Raw genomic sequence first — 13,838 nt, forward strand, 5'->3', positions numbered from 1 at the left:
AGCCAATACCATTCCTATCCACGGCGTTCGGAGACGACCGCTGCCGAAGTATATATAGAACCGAGATTCGAGCACAGGCCAGTCATTCATTCATCGAAGCGCGTCGCGTAATTTAATGTATTCGAATCGAAGATATGAAATGTATTTATTAGTTATCGGAATTATTATGTTTAGTTAATTAAATCATAAATTTGAGTTTGTAAATAAATTAGATGTGTTAGTTGGTGTTATTTGTAATTATTAAAATAAATAAGCGATGTAAATAAAATAATATAAGTAAGTCTTCCTTTATTTAAATTAGTGCCTAAAAATATAAATAAATAAAATAGTAGAGTCAACCGCGTAAAAAAAGACAATTACATCACAATATATTGTTTTGTTCACGTTCTTATTATCCAGGATACCAAAAGCGATTTCCTGGTGCAAACGCTGTAGCGAAAAAAAAATAAAACTAGGGTTGAAAAAGAAAAAAAATGTTTTCGCTTTTTGACCCATATGGGCCTATACTCCATCAGTAGGGTTTTTCATAAATATATATGGTTATTGCAACATCTCTGAGGAAACTACCCCTATGTTTTTACGATTTTCTCATTACCTTTGCATTTTTTTGAAACCAAACTTATACAGAATTAAAGACCACTATTACCTCTACAGATAAGGTCCTATGCATTTTTTCGTATAAGCAACCGTTACGTAAACCTCAGAAATGCTTTGGCGGGCTCCACTTTTTGTTTTTTTTTTTTTCGTCACCTATTCATTTTATTGATAACGTACTTATGTCAAATAAAAGAACACACTGTCTGCTACACATTATGACCTATGCATATTTTACTTTCTTTGCACCCTAAAGCTACAGTGGTGGCGCAAAATTAATTTTTGCATATTATTCTCTTTATTAATTCTCCTTTTTTGGGGTGGTTCCGGGGAAAATATGGGGGTGAAAATTTGTAAATAACACTTGTACATGTGTAATCGCTGAAAGTTTTTTTACGCTACCATAAGCGGTTCAGATGGTATAAAAAGGGTTTTTTTAAAACACCCTGTAATTAAAAATGGGCAATTGCCCTTAAATGAAACCTATACCAAAAAATCAGCCACTTATTTGTGATTAATTGCCGCAGAGTTTCTTAAAGGGATGAAATGGGTATTCCGGACGTAATCTTTTAAGAAAAAGTAAGGCTCATAATAAGCACTCCTTGATATACCAGAAAAAAATAAAACTGGACTTATATCGAATTTGCGAAGTTCGACCTCTGTTTCCTACTAGTCCAAAAAGCCACTGCGCATCCGCTAGGAAAAATATTCTAATTCGGATTTTTTGCACAATCTTACTCAAAGAGGACCCCTTTTAACAAATTTGCATGTTGCCAGGACCAAAAGGTGGTCAAAAATTTTTTAAACGTTTTTTTTTTTGTTTTTTCCTAAAATTATTTTTTTGCATGGAACAAAGTTTTTTTAGATTTTTTGGATCATTCCAAACAGAAAAGGTCTTTAGTGACTTTTCTCTAAAAATGATAGTTTTTGACATATAAGCGATTAAAAATTGAAAAATTGCGAAATCGGCCATTTTTAACCCTCAAATACTATGTGAAAAAGTTAAAACTTGAATGTTGCCAAAGTAAGTAGATATTCTCTAAACATCGATTCATGAGATCCCGAAGAGTTTTTTGCAATACAATATTCAAAACTCCTTTGTTTTTTAATTGATAATCAAGCGTGCGCGACACTATTTTCCACCGACAGTATGGTGCAAATAAAAGGAATAAATTCGTTATTTCGTAAACCGGCGACTTTAAGGAAAAATCCCGAAACAGGTCGATTTGTATTTTTAAGTTACGATATTATGGCATATATGATATACTAGTGACGTCATCCATCTCGCCGTGATGACGTAATCGATGATTTTTTTAAATGAGAATAGGGGTCGTGTGCTAGCTCATTTGAAAGGTTCTTCAATTCTCTATTTAGTAATATAAACATTTATATAATTATTTATACTAATTCTTTATTTAATTTATTCTAATTATTTATACTGCCTAATTCTTTTTTGTCAAATAATTTAATTTAATAAAAATTTTTTGGACACCCTGTATAAATAATTATGTAAATGTTTACATTACTGAATAGAGAATTGAAGAACCTTTCAAATGAGCTAACACACGACACCTATTCTGATTTAAAAAAATAATCGATTACGTCATCACGCCCAGACGGATGACGTCACTAGTATACCATACATGCCACAATATCATAACTTAAAAATAAAAATCTACCTGTTTCGGGTTTTTGTCTTAAAGTAGCCGGTTTACGAAATAACGAATTTATTCCTTTCATTTGCACCATACTGTATAGTATACACATGTAACGGTGGAAAATAGTGTCGCGCACGCGTGATTAGAAATTAAAAACAAAGGAGTTTTGAATATTATATTGCAAAAAACTCTTCTGGATTTCATCCATCGATGTTTAAGAGGAAACAGTAGCGATCAACAGGTAGCAACAAACGCGTTCCAAGATTGCGGCTCTAATTTTGAATATTTTGTCGAGATATTTGGCACACATATTCGTAATATATTAAAGAATGGCGGTACAGAGCCCAATTTCAGGAATATGTTGGTATGTGGAAATTACTCTACAACTAAATAAAATATTGAAAAAAGGAGCCTGTACCGCCATTAAGAATGACAAAAAAATACACTTTCTTCAAATAAATTTTTTTATCCCATGCCTAGATTTTGTGTAATCTTGGAACTACTAAAAATTGATTTTTTTATAACAAGAAATCGAACGTCACTGACTTGGCAACATTTCGCGCCTATGTGTATAAAAATTATTGTTTTTGATAGTATAAACGTCACTGTCAGTGTGTCGAATTACCGACGCACTGTTGCCTCACTTTTGAAAGTTCGCAGAACTTTCGCAATATTGGACCGCGTTTGTTGCCACCTGTTGATCGCTACTATATCACCTTAAAGAATATCTACCTACCTTGGCAACATTCGAATTTTTAGTTTTTCACATAGTTTTTGAGGGTTAAAAATGGCCGATTTCGCAATTTTTCAATTTTTAATCGCTTATATGTCAAAAACTATCATTTTTAGAGAAAAATCACTAAAGACCTTTTCTGTTTGGAATGATCCAAAAAACCTAAAAAAACTTTGTTCCATGCAAAAAAAATAATTTTAGGAAAAAAAACAAAAAAAAAACGTTTAAAAAATTTTGGACCACCTTTTGGTCCTGGCAACATGCAAATTTGTTAAAAGGAGTCCTTTTTGAGTAAGATTGTGCAAAAAATCCGAATTAGAATATTTTTCCTAGCGGATGCGCAGTGGCTTTCTGGACTATACACTAACAATAAAATCTAATAATCGAGAAAAGTGACAAAGTGATATAACGTGATGTTAATAATATACTGTTTTTATGGAACGAGTGGATTAGTTTTGAGTAGCTTTAACAACTGTAATCTTTGTTTACATGCGCTGCATGTCTTATTTGAATTGAATTTAGTGTAGTACATAATTTTTATGGTCGAGGGTAAAAGTCTTGTGTAAAGATCAACTTTGAGAGTTACATAAATTTGGACTTCACCATCATCAGTGGTTCCACAACCCTTTTTGGGACTTGACCTGTTTTAGGATTCTTTTCCATTCTGATCTGTTTCATGTTTCTTTCTCCAATTTTTTACTTTTAAGGACGTAGGCGCAAAATTTCGCGCCAATGTGTTTTAAATGCATTCATTTTTTTCGAATCCAGAGAAAACTATTCGAAGTATTTTTGAAAAATTTATACGCAGAATGAAAGATTACATTATTACCGAGGACCGAAAGTCCCTTAGAATAACCAAAAAGTTTCTTTTGAATGAGATATTAAAAATCACATTAAATTTCTTCTTTTTTTTTCACCCCTGTAACTTATTAAAATAAACATTATTAAAGTTTTCAGGGTCTTTCTGCTCTCAGTAATAACGTAATCTTTCATTATGCGTTTAAATTTTTCAAAAATACATATTAGTTTTCTAAGGATTCGAAAAAAATGAATGCATTTAAAACATATTGGCGCGAAATTTTGCGCCTTCGTCCTTAAGGTTGTTATTTATAATTTTCTATTTGTTCTAAGTATCTCAGCTTCAGTCTTCCTCTTGTTCATTTTCCTACTGGCCCTTGTTTGCTTATTTTGTTTGGCATTTCGCCTTTTTCTATTCTTTCCACATATCTAACCTTTAACATGCCGTATCTCGGTTTGTATTGGTCTTAAAGATATTATAGAAAAAGAATTTAGTTTGTGTTACTAAAAGATAAAATGTTGTTATCGGCAGTTTTTTGATTAAATGCGTATTTTTCAAGGTATTCTCAAAAACCCTCTAAAAAAGTCGATTTTTCGACGAAAAACTTTACTTTCAAGCGCGAATAACTCGAAAAATATTAGTTTTACGAAAAAAAATGTAAAACATTTTTTCTTAGAATTACTTTTTACATCGATTTACATGGTTAAAATGTAATAAAAATTCCCACCCCCGAGATGGGTGGCAACCACCCCTAAGGTTTTAGCGTACAGCGGCATGATATAGAAAATGATCCTTGGACTATTCCTTACCTTCTGTGAAAATTTCAAATCCATGCTGGACGAAAAATTGTGAGCCAAAATGCTTCATTTCCTCGACTAATAATTATTCTATTAAATAAACCTGCTAGCCACCTTGTTCCTGTCTCTCCCAATGCTCTCCATACTTCCTCAGGAATATCATCTGGTCCTACCGCTTTTCCTTTCTTTATTTTTTGAAGCGCTTGAGCCATTTCCTCGTTTATTATTTTGGTGACCATTGCTGCTACTGTCTCCGTTGACTCTACAAGCTGTGGCTGTCTGTCAAATTCTTCATTTAAGAAGCAGTCAAAGTATTTCCTCTATCTCTTTTTGACATCCTTTTCGTGAACTTGTATTTTATTATTTTCATTTAGGATTCGCGGTGTGCAAGTACTTGGAAGGAAATTGGGAAACGATCGTGCGCGAATAGCAGAGAAATATTGTAACTTTCTTAAATAATTCATATTGTCAATTGGAGTTGACAATATTGTTTTAACAACTAAATTGCAATACATAGTCTAACAATCCACGTTGATTCGCAAGATTACCACTAATCATAAATTAAGGTTCAAGGAAAAATAAATAAATACTTACATGACTCAAACTCATATCAAAATGTTACTATGTTACTTTCTGCTACCAAATATTAACATATTGCTTAAAAGTCAAAACAAGACTAAATATTGTACTAAGTTCATAATAATAACTAAGTGTCGAATTGGGCACTAAAACCAAAATTGAACTATCCGTGGACATCAGATTTATAAAGGGTATATCCAAGGACGGAACAACCAGGAAAAGGTGTGAGCCAATTCGCACCATATCACAAGTAAATATACCAGACTGAATATAAAAAAATCAGTAACTAAAATAAGTAAAGAATTGAACACTTAATCCAAAATTGAACTAACAATGGACACCATATTCATAATAGTATATCCAGAGAAGAACAATCAGGAAGATTTAGGGAACAATTCTCACCAATGCCAAATAATACAAATACCAAACATACCAAAGGAATCCAAAACTCAATAACTAAAATAAATGTGGAATCAGACACTAAATCCAAAGTCGGACTATCCATGGACACCAGATTCATAAAAGCGTATCCAAAGAAGAACGACCAGAAAGATTTATGGACCAATTCACACCAATACTAAACCACATAAACAAATCAGGTCTACGTACACCCACATACGGTAATACGAACCTATCCAACCAAATACACAAAATAAATGAAGAATCGGACACTTATCCAGAATCGGACTATCAATGGACACCAGATTTATATAAGAGCATATCCAAAGAAGAACGATCAGGCAAATTTATGGACCAATTCTTACTAATACTAAATAAACTGTCAACTCTGTTGAACTATTGAAACAATCACTATTGAAAGTCTGTTTCGGACGAAAGAGGACGATAAACTCCAACAGAAGTAAGTAAAAAAGAACTTAACTAACTGTAAGCTATATAGAAGTAATGGAACAAAAATGAACGAGCAGAAAATAGCTTCTCATTGGAGAAGTCGAAGTAATAAAAATATTAAGAAATAAGCTGAAGTACTTGTAGGGGGAGGATCAGGGCCGCCGCTACCATGTGTGCTAAGTGTGCATCGCACACAGGCGGCCAACAATAGTGGCGGCCAAAAGCCACTGATGATAATACTTTTTTCTCTAATATTCTAGAGTAAACTCTAATATTCCAAACAATAATTATTATTACCTGATAATATTAAAATGCGTTTTATTTATCACTTATAATTCTTTTTTTCATCCTACTCTAAACTAAAATGCCAGAAAATATTATTTATTGTATTAACTGCCCTTTTGCAAGTACATTATAGTCATAAAGCAGTTCCGGGAGTATTTTTTCATTTAAAGCGGCTGGCGGCTTTCAGATGGCAACATCAAAATCAGTTGATTGTTCTATTGGCAAACTCTGTTCAGGACGTTATCCTAATTGTAGTAAGATGTGTTTTAACTTCAACACCAGTTCACCAGTTTGAATACTTCTTGGGCTTTTCTCCTGTAACTGACGTAACTGGAGAATTAAACAAAGAGGACAACATCTTTGAATGTATAGAGAATAAACTGGAAAAATTAAATATAAATATGAATAATTTGAATATACAGGGTTACGATAATGGAGCCAATATGCGTGGTAAAAACATTGGATTGGAGAAAAAAATCTTAGAGAAATATTTTCGAGCATTTTTTATTCCATGGACTTATGAAATGGAGACCGTGACTCGTGACACTTACACAGTTGTCAGCCAAGAGATTAAGAACAACACAGAGGGCCATCGATCGAGCTATGTTGGGAGTATCTCTGAGAGAACATATACGAAACGAGGACGTGCGGAGCAGGACAAAGGTGGAAGATGTAATTGGAAGAATTGCGAAAATGAAATGGAACTTGGTTGGACACGTGGCACAGAAAAACTACGACATGTGGACGAGAAACATTGTACATTGGAGACCACGCGAACACAGTCGTAGTAGAGGAAGACCACAAAAACGATGGCTAGACGACATCAAAGCAAAAGTGGGTAGAAAATGGCAGCAAATAGCACAAAACAGAGAAGAGTGGAGAACTTATATGGAGGCCTTTGACCAGGAGTGGATTCAAACAGGCTGAAGAAGATTTTCTGTCAGGAAAAGCAAATCACTTTCTATAGAGTCGGCAAAGCAAACCAACGTTTTCCCAGAATGATAAAAGTAGTAATGAGTTCGGAATACCACGTTAAAAATATTCTGAGAAATAAAGCTAAACTGTTGGAGAACAACGCCACGAAAAAATTCTCAATAATTGATGACAAGACGCCCATCCAACAAACTCGCTTAAAAGAACTCCGAAATGAACTAGAAACTCGCAAAAATAACGGTGAACATGATTTAACCATTAAATACATTAATGGCACTCCCAAAATCACGAATTTTCGTTCATAATGTTTCTACCAACAAATTTAATGACTGGCTATTTCTATATACCAATTTAGATTCACTTTCCGCTAAATTTGACGAATTTGTATGCACAGTGCAACTTCTTCAACCACACGTTATTTGTATTGCCGAAACCTGGCTTAAACCTTCAATTCCTGACTCATTTGTTAACATAAATGGATATACAATCAATGAACTGTCAACACGGATGGAATGGCCCCATCCCATTCAAACAGTGAAGCGAGATTGCGGCCAACATACAAGTGAGAGGTCCTAGAGAGAGACAGAGCTTGTCAGGGAAAATTTGACTTCTTCATTGGTTGGATATTATCATAATGACCAGAGTTGCCAGATGTGATTTTATAAATCCCCCACTTAGAAACTGAAATTCCCTCAAATTGAAGCTCAAACCCCTTAAATTTAAATTTTTGTCGCATTTTAATAAATTAGTAGTCAAATGTAGAGAACAGTAAACCAAAATTATACTACTTATCAACAGAAGGTCCTGGAAATAATTCATAGGTCCTATCATCTTCGATTATATGAGAGTATAATTTTACAGTTCTACGTATATACGCAAATTTAATTCACCATGACCCCTTAAAATATCTCATAATTGTCCCTCCCCAACCATTTCTGCTTAGAAAAATTCCTCTAGACGCTTTCAAATTACTCCAAAATTATGGAAAAATACCCCAAGCTGGCAACGCTGACTATCACTATAAATTTTTTGTTTACGAAAGATGGCCATTATCTTCCCTCCTTCCCTGACTAGCGCTATCTCATCCTGGCGTCATTAAATTCACTTCTTGCCCATTCCATCGGTGTTGACAGTTCATTGTATACAATATATCGTAAAGACAGAGAAATTCGTGTGGGTGGTGGTGTATGCATTTATTTATCTAATATTATTACCACAACTTTCAAAATTGACATTAAGCCATTAGATATTCCTGGAATAGATGCTATTCACTTATCTATTACTAAAAATCCATTTTGCCTTAATTTAGTGTGTATATATCGCCCACCTTTGACAATACTTGCTCACGATAATGTTTTGCTTACTAAACTTGACGAACTATCATCATTTTGATAATCTTATCATTACTGGAGATTTTAATTTCCCAGAGATCACCTGGCCAATATCTGCATTATCTGACGCCGAAAACGCTCATAATTTGTTTAAAAACTTTGTAGTAAATTCGAACCTGATACAATTCATCACAGAACCTACCCGATTTAGAATTAATAACCAACCTTTTATTTTAGATCTAGTGCTAATTAACGACGAAGAGCTAATTTCATCTCTTGAAATCAGTTCTCCTATAGGAAAGTCAGATCATGCAGTTATAACAGCTCACATTCAATTCAACCAAATACTACCCAGCAAAAATAATACTATAACATATACTATTACCAACTTTTCTGAAATCGACACTAAGCTATCTCAAATCAACTGGCAATTATTTTTTGCTGACTTAAACGACCCTTCATTAATGTGGACTGCATTTCTCGATGCCGTCCACAATATAATTTCTACAAACACTACCTTCCGTAATATTTATAAAAACAATCTTAAACCCTGGATAAATCGAACAGCAATAAACCAAATTAATCACAAACGACATCTCTGGCGGAAATTTAAACAGACCGGGCTTCTCACTGATTTTCAAAACCACCGCAGATATTCAAATAACTTACAAACTTTTCTAAAAACTTTAAGACAAAATTTTGAAACAAGTGTTATTGACAGTGGTAATATGAAAAAAGTCTACAAATACATAAGGTTCTCATTGACGTCTAAAGTTTCCATTCCTCTACTTCAAAAACCTAATCAGACTTTATGCTCTTCTGACAAAGATTCTTCTGAAACTCTATCTTTAGCATTTTCACAGGTTTTTACTAAAGAATCGAATGATGGTAATCTACCTCCTATTAGGTGTAATCGTGTCGGTGCATCCTTACGGCAAGTCGAATTTACAGTGGATCATGTCAAACAACACTTAATAAAACTTCGCACATCCGCTTCACCTAGTTTAGATGGTTTAACACCAAAACTATTAAAAATATGCGCAGACACACTTGCAATACCTTTAATGTTAATTATGCAGACTTCTTTTATCCAGAATTCCTTACCCCCTAATTGGAAATTAGCATCGGTCACTCCTATTTTTAAAAAAGGCAACAAACTCGATCCCAACAATTATCGTCCGATTAGCTTACTACCAGTAGTTAGCAAAGTCATGGAAGCCATTATTTCCGAGGAGATGACTAAATTCCTTCTCCAAGAAAATGTTATTCCAACACAACAACATGGATTTGTTTCTGGTCGCTCTACTCTAACCAATCTCCTACATTGTGTTAACGACTGGACGTCATCTATTAACAGTTCACAGCCGGTCGACGTTGTTTATCTAGATTTCTCTAAAGCCTTTGACCGTGTTCCTAAGCGCAGACTTCTACATAAGCTAGAACATTTCGGAGTTCGCGGTACTTTATTATGCTGGATTGATGATTTCCTGACAGATCGACATTACAAAGTTAGAGTTGGCGAATCTTTCTCACAGGACAGGTTAGTGGAAAGTGGAGTACCGCAGGGTTCTGTCCTTGGACCTCTGCTTTTTACGGTTTATACCAGCGATGTTCCTTCCTATGTTTCAAGTAAAATATCGTTATATGCTGATGAAACAAAAATATATGCCAATTCTATCACAAATCAGTTAGCCCTCCAAAGAGACTTGGACTCTATTTTTACTTGGTGTTCCCAGTGGTTACTACCCTTAAACACGGAAAAAAGTGTAGTGCTTAGAATTGGTAAAAACAATCCACTTGTGCCGTACTTCGTTAACGGACAACCATTAGATTCAGTGTTCTCGTATAACGACCTCGGTGTTATCGTAAACAGCAGCCTAACGTGGTCCGACCATATTCAGTCTATTTGTAAACGTGCGAACTCCAAACTATATCTTATTCGGAGGTGTTTTTCGAGAGCTTCAATGCAGTCATTCTGTAAACTTTACACTATTTACATAAGACCGATTCTTGAATATGCTGGCCCAACGTGGTATCCTGATTTGGTTCGAGACAAAATTTTGTTGGAAAACGTCCAAAGAAAAGCCACTCGAATTCCATTGGGACTGAGAAGACCTTCCTATGAAGAAAGGCTCAGTATGGCCCACCTAACTTCTTTTGGACTTCGCCGACAACGTGGCGACTTAATAACCACATTTAAAATATTAAAATTTAATTTCGGAAATCTCGACGAAATTTTTACAATCAATCAAGATGAACGCCTTAGAGGTCACCAATTTAAACTGAAAAAAGAGAACTTTTGTACGAGACCAAGACAGAATTTTTTAACAAATAGAGTTTTCGATATTTGGAATAACCTGGATGATAACATTGTCTCAGCCCCCTCTACCAACACATTTAAAAACAGACTTGACAGTTTTCTATTATAGTTGAAATATTTTTTTATGTAAACCCAAATTGTATCTTTTTTTTTGTTGTTGTTGTTTTTTTTATATTGTATTTACTAGTAGGTTACTTATGTAATTTCTTTGTTTTTGGGCATAATAGGGACTTGTCCCTCTGCCCTTGTTTATGTATAATAATAATAATAATTCCCTGTTCTGCGCATAGTTTAGATCTGGTGGTGAATGATGCAGTAAAAGTAAGGTTTGATTCGGTGGAATTTTTTAATACTGTTGATACAGGAACTATATGTATTTTTTTTTCTTCTTCAAATATTAGATGGATTAGTAAACCTATATTATCTCTGGAATTGTCATTTAAAATAAATTTTCATTTTAAGATTTTGGATGCTGCCATAACAGCAATTAAAGAACGATTCCAATTACTTCAACAGCACAAAGACATTTTTAGTGTAATATGGCATAACCAAAGTTAAAAACGGTGATGAACTTAAAACCAATTGTGAGAAAGTGTATCAAACCCTTATACAGATATAAACAGCACAGAGACTGACATTAGTGCAATCGATTTATATAACATGAAGAAACTAAAGCTATTCAACCATATTTTACCACAGCCTAGTGATATTCTTAAATACATTTACGAAAATAATCTGATATCAACATTTCCAAACTTAACTATAATCGTACGTATATTAGGAGAAAGTGTTAAAAGGGGGGCGGCACATATTAAGTTGCACACGGGCGCCCAACACCTTAGCGGCGGCCCTGGGGAGGATAATTATTGCTAAAGTTGAGGAAAGGGAAGTAAAAGGGATATAAGTAGAAGTATGAAGAGACAGAGGCAAACTGAATGGAGTGGCTAGCAAGAGATGCAAGAGAACAACTTGACACTCAAGGATGGATACGGCTCGTTTGCATACCTGTCGAAGAACAGTAGCTCAAAGTAGATGCTGATGACTAGAAAAGGTATATACTAAGATAAGAATAATGTTCTGAAAATGTATAAAAATTAATAAGTGTTAAAGAAGAACCAATCAAATAAAACTAACAAATAATGGGCGCCAAGAAAATGATCTTCGATCACTCTCCCAGGTATCTTACACTGCTGGAAATGTACGTCAATTGTCAAATTGACGTACATTTCATATCTACTGTCATTGAAGAAGAAAAATTATATGTTGCTCCGCAATATTGATATGATATGCAATTATTATATAAAGGTAAATTTAATTAATTGTATTTTGCTTGCAGTACTGCATTTTAATAACTAATTTTATTTACTACATACAATTGTTTAGGTTTTAATAACATAACCTGAATCTTAATTTTTCTTATTATTTTTTTGGACTATGGCCTTGACAATTATCCAGTAACCAGGACTAATATAATTAGCCAATATAATTAAAAGTGCGAATAAAGTTGCAGAGCGTAGAAATAGGTGTCGCTTTGCCGAACTTGCACGGTCCCAATACATCTAATCTGATTAAAATCTTTTACTTTCTTTGCTCTCTGTTTGGCTATTTTATATATCTTCGTTTCGCCTTCCCTGGTATCAAGTTGATCGTATAGGTTTGAATACGCTTCTGCTTTGGCTTTTGCTACTTTCGCTTCCTTTTTCTCCACCATATAGTTTTGAAGATCTGTGTCGGATCTGGTTTTTTGCCACTTTTTATATAATGTTCCCTTCTCTTTTACTTTTCCTTGTACTTCGTTTGACCACCACCAAGTCTCTTTATCCTCAAACTTTTTTCCTACCGTTTTCCCAAGTATTTTAATAGCAGTCTGTCTATTACTACTTGCCATTTTTTTCCAAATTGTATTAGGGCTTCCTTTCATGTTCCAACATATTTTGTCTACTATTCTTTCCCTGAATAGGCCTTCCTTCTCATCTTTTAGCATCCACCACTTGATTTTTTGTGGTCCTCTCCGATATTTTGGTTTAGCTTCTCTTTTTACTTCAATGTCCAGAACAAGCAGCTTGTTGTTGGCTTACTGTCTCACTAACTATTACCTTGTAGTCCTTGCAGTCACGTACGTCTTCTTTCCTTATCATGAAATAGTCTATTTGGGATTGACGTTGTCCACTTTTGTACGTAATAAGATGAGTTTCTCTCTTTTTAAAGAATGTGTTAACAATCGCCATATCCAGTGTTGTTGCTAATTCAAGCATATCATCTCCAGCTTCATTTGTAGTTCCAAAGCCTAATCCCCCATGTATTGCTTCGTATCCTGCCTTGGCTTGGCCCACATGTGCATTGAAATTACCTCCTATTATAACTTTCTCCTGACGGAATATCACTCAGGACGTCTCCTAATTGGTCATAAAAAGCTATTCTTTCATTCTCACCCAGACCTGTTTGAGGAGCATACACACACACAACATTCAATACCTCATCTTTATCAATTACAAATTTCATTGACATCATTATATCACTAGTTCTTACAACTTCCACTACGTTATCTTTCATTTCACTATCAGCAATTATACCAACTCCATTTCTATTGTTACTACTCCCTGCATACCACAATTTGCAACCTTCACCTAGTTCTTTCGCCCTTTGTCCTTTCCACCTAGTTTCTTGAATACAAGCAATTTAAACTCTCCTTCGTTTGAGCGCATCCACTAACTCCAGACTTACCTGTAAGACTACCAAGATTCCACGACCCTATCCTGATTTTTCTAACCTGCAATGGTGTTCCCCCTGAGATAGTCCTCACCCAGAAATCCGAACGGAGGCTATTTTACGTCAGGAGATGCCATCATTTCAGTATAAGTTTTTTTTATATCATTGGAGAAGGTCTTTTCATTATTATGGCCTGAAAAGATTTTGTTTGGATATTTGATGCCTGAGAATGCCTTTTCTATCAGCACCAT

The sequence above is a fragment of the Diabrotica virgifera genome, chromosome 4 (assembly GCF_917563875.1).
Source record: "Diabrotica virgifera virgifera chromosome 4, PGI_DIABVI_V3a".
In the NCBI taxonomy this organism is placed as follows: Eukaryota; Metazoa; Arthropoda; class Insecta; order Coleoptera; family Chrysomelidae; genus Diabrotica; species Diabrotica virgifera.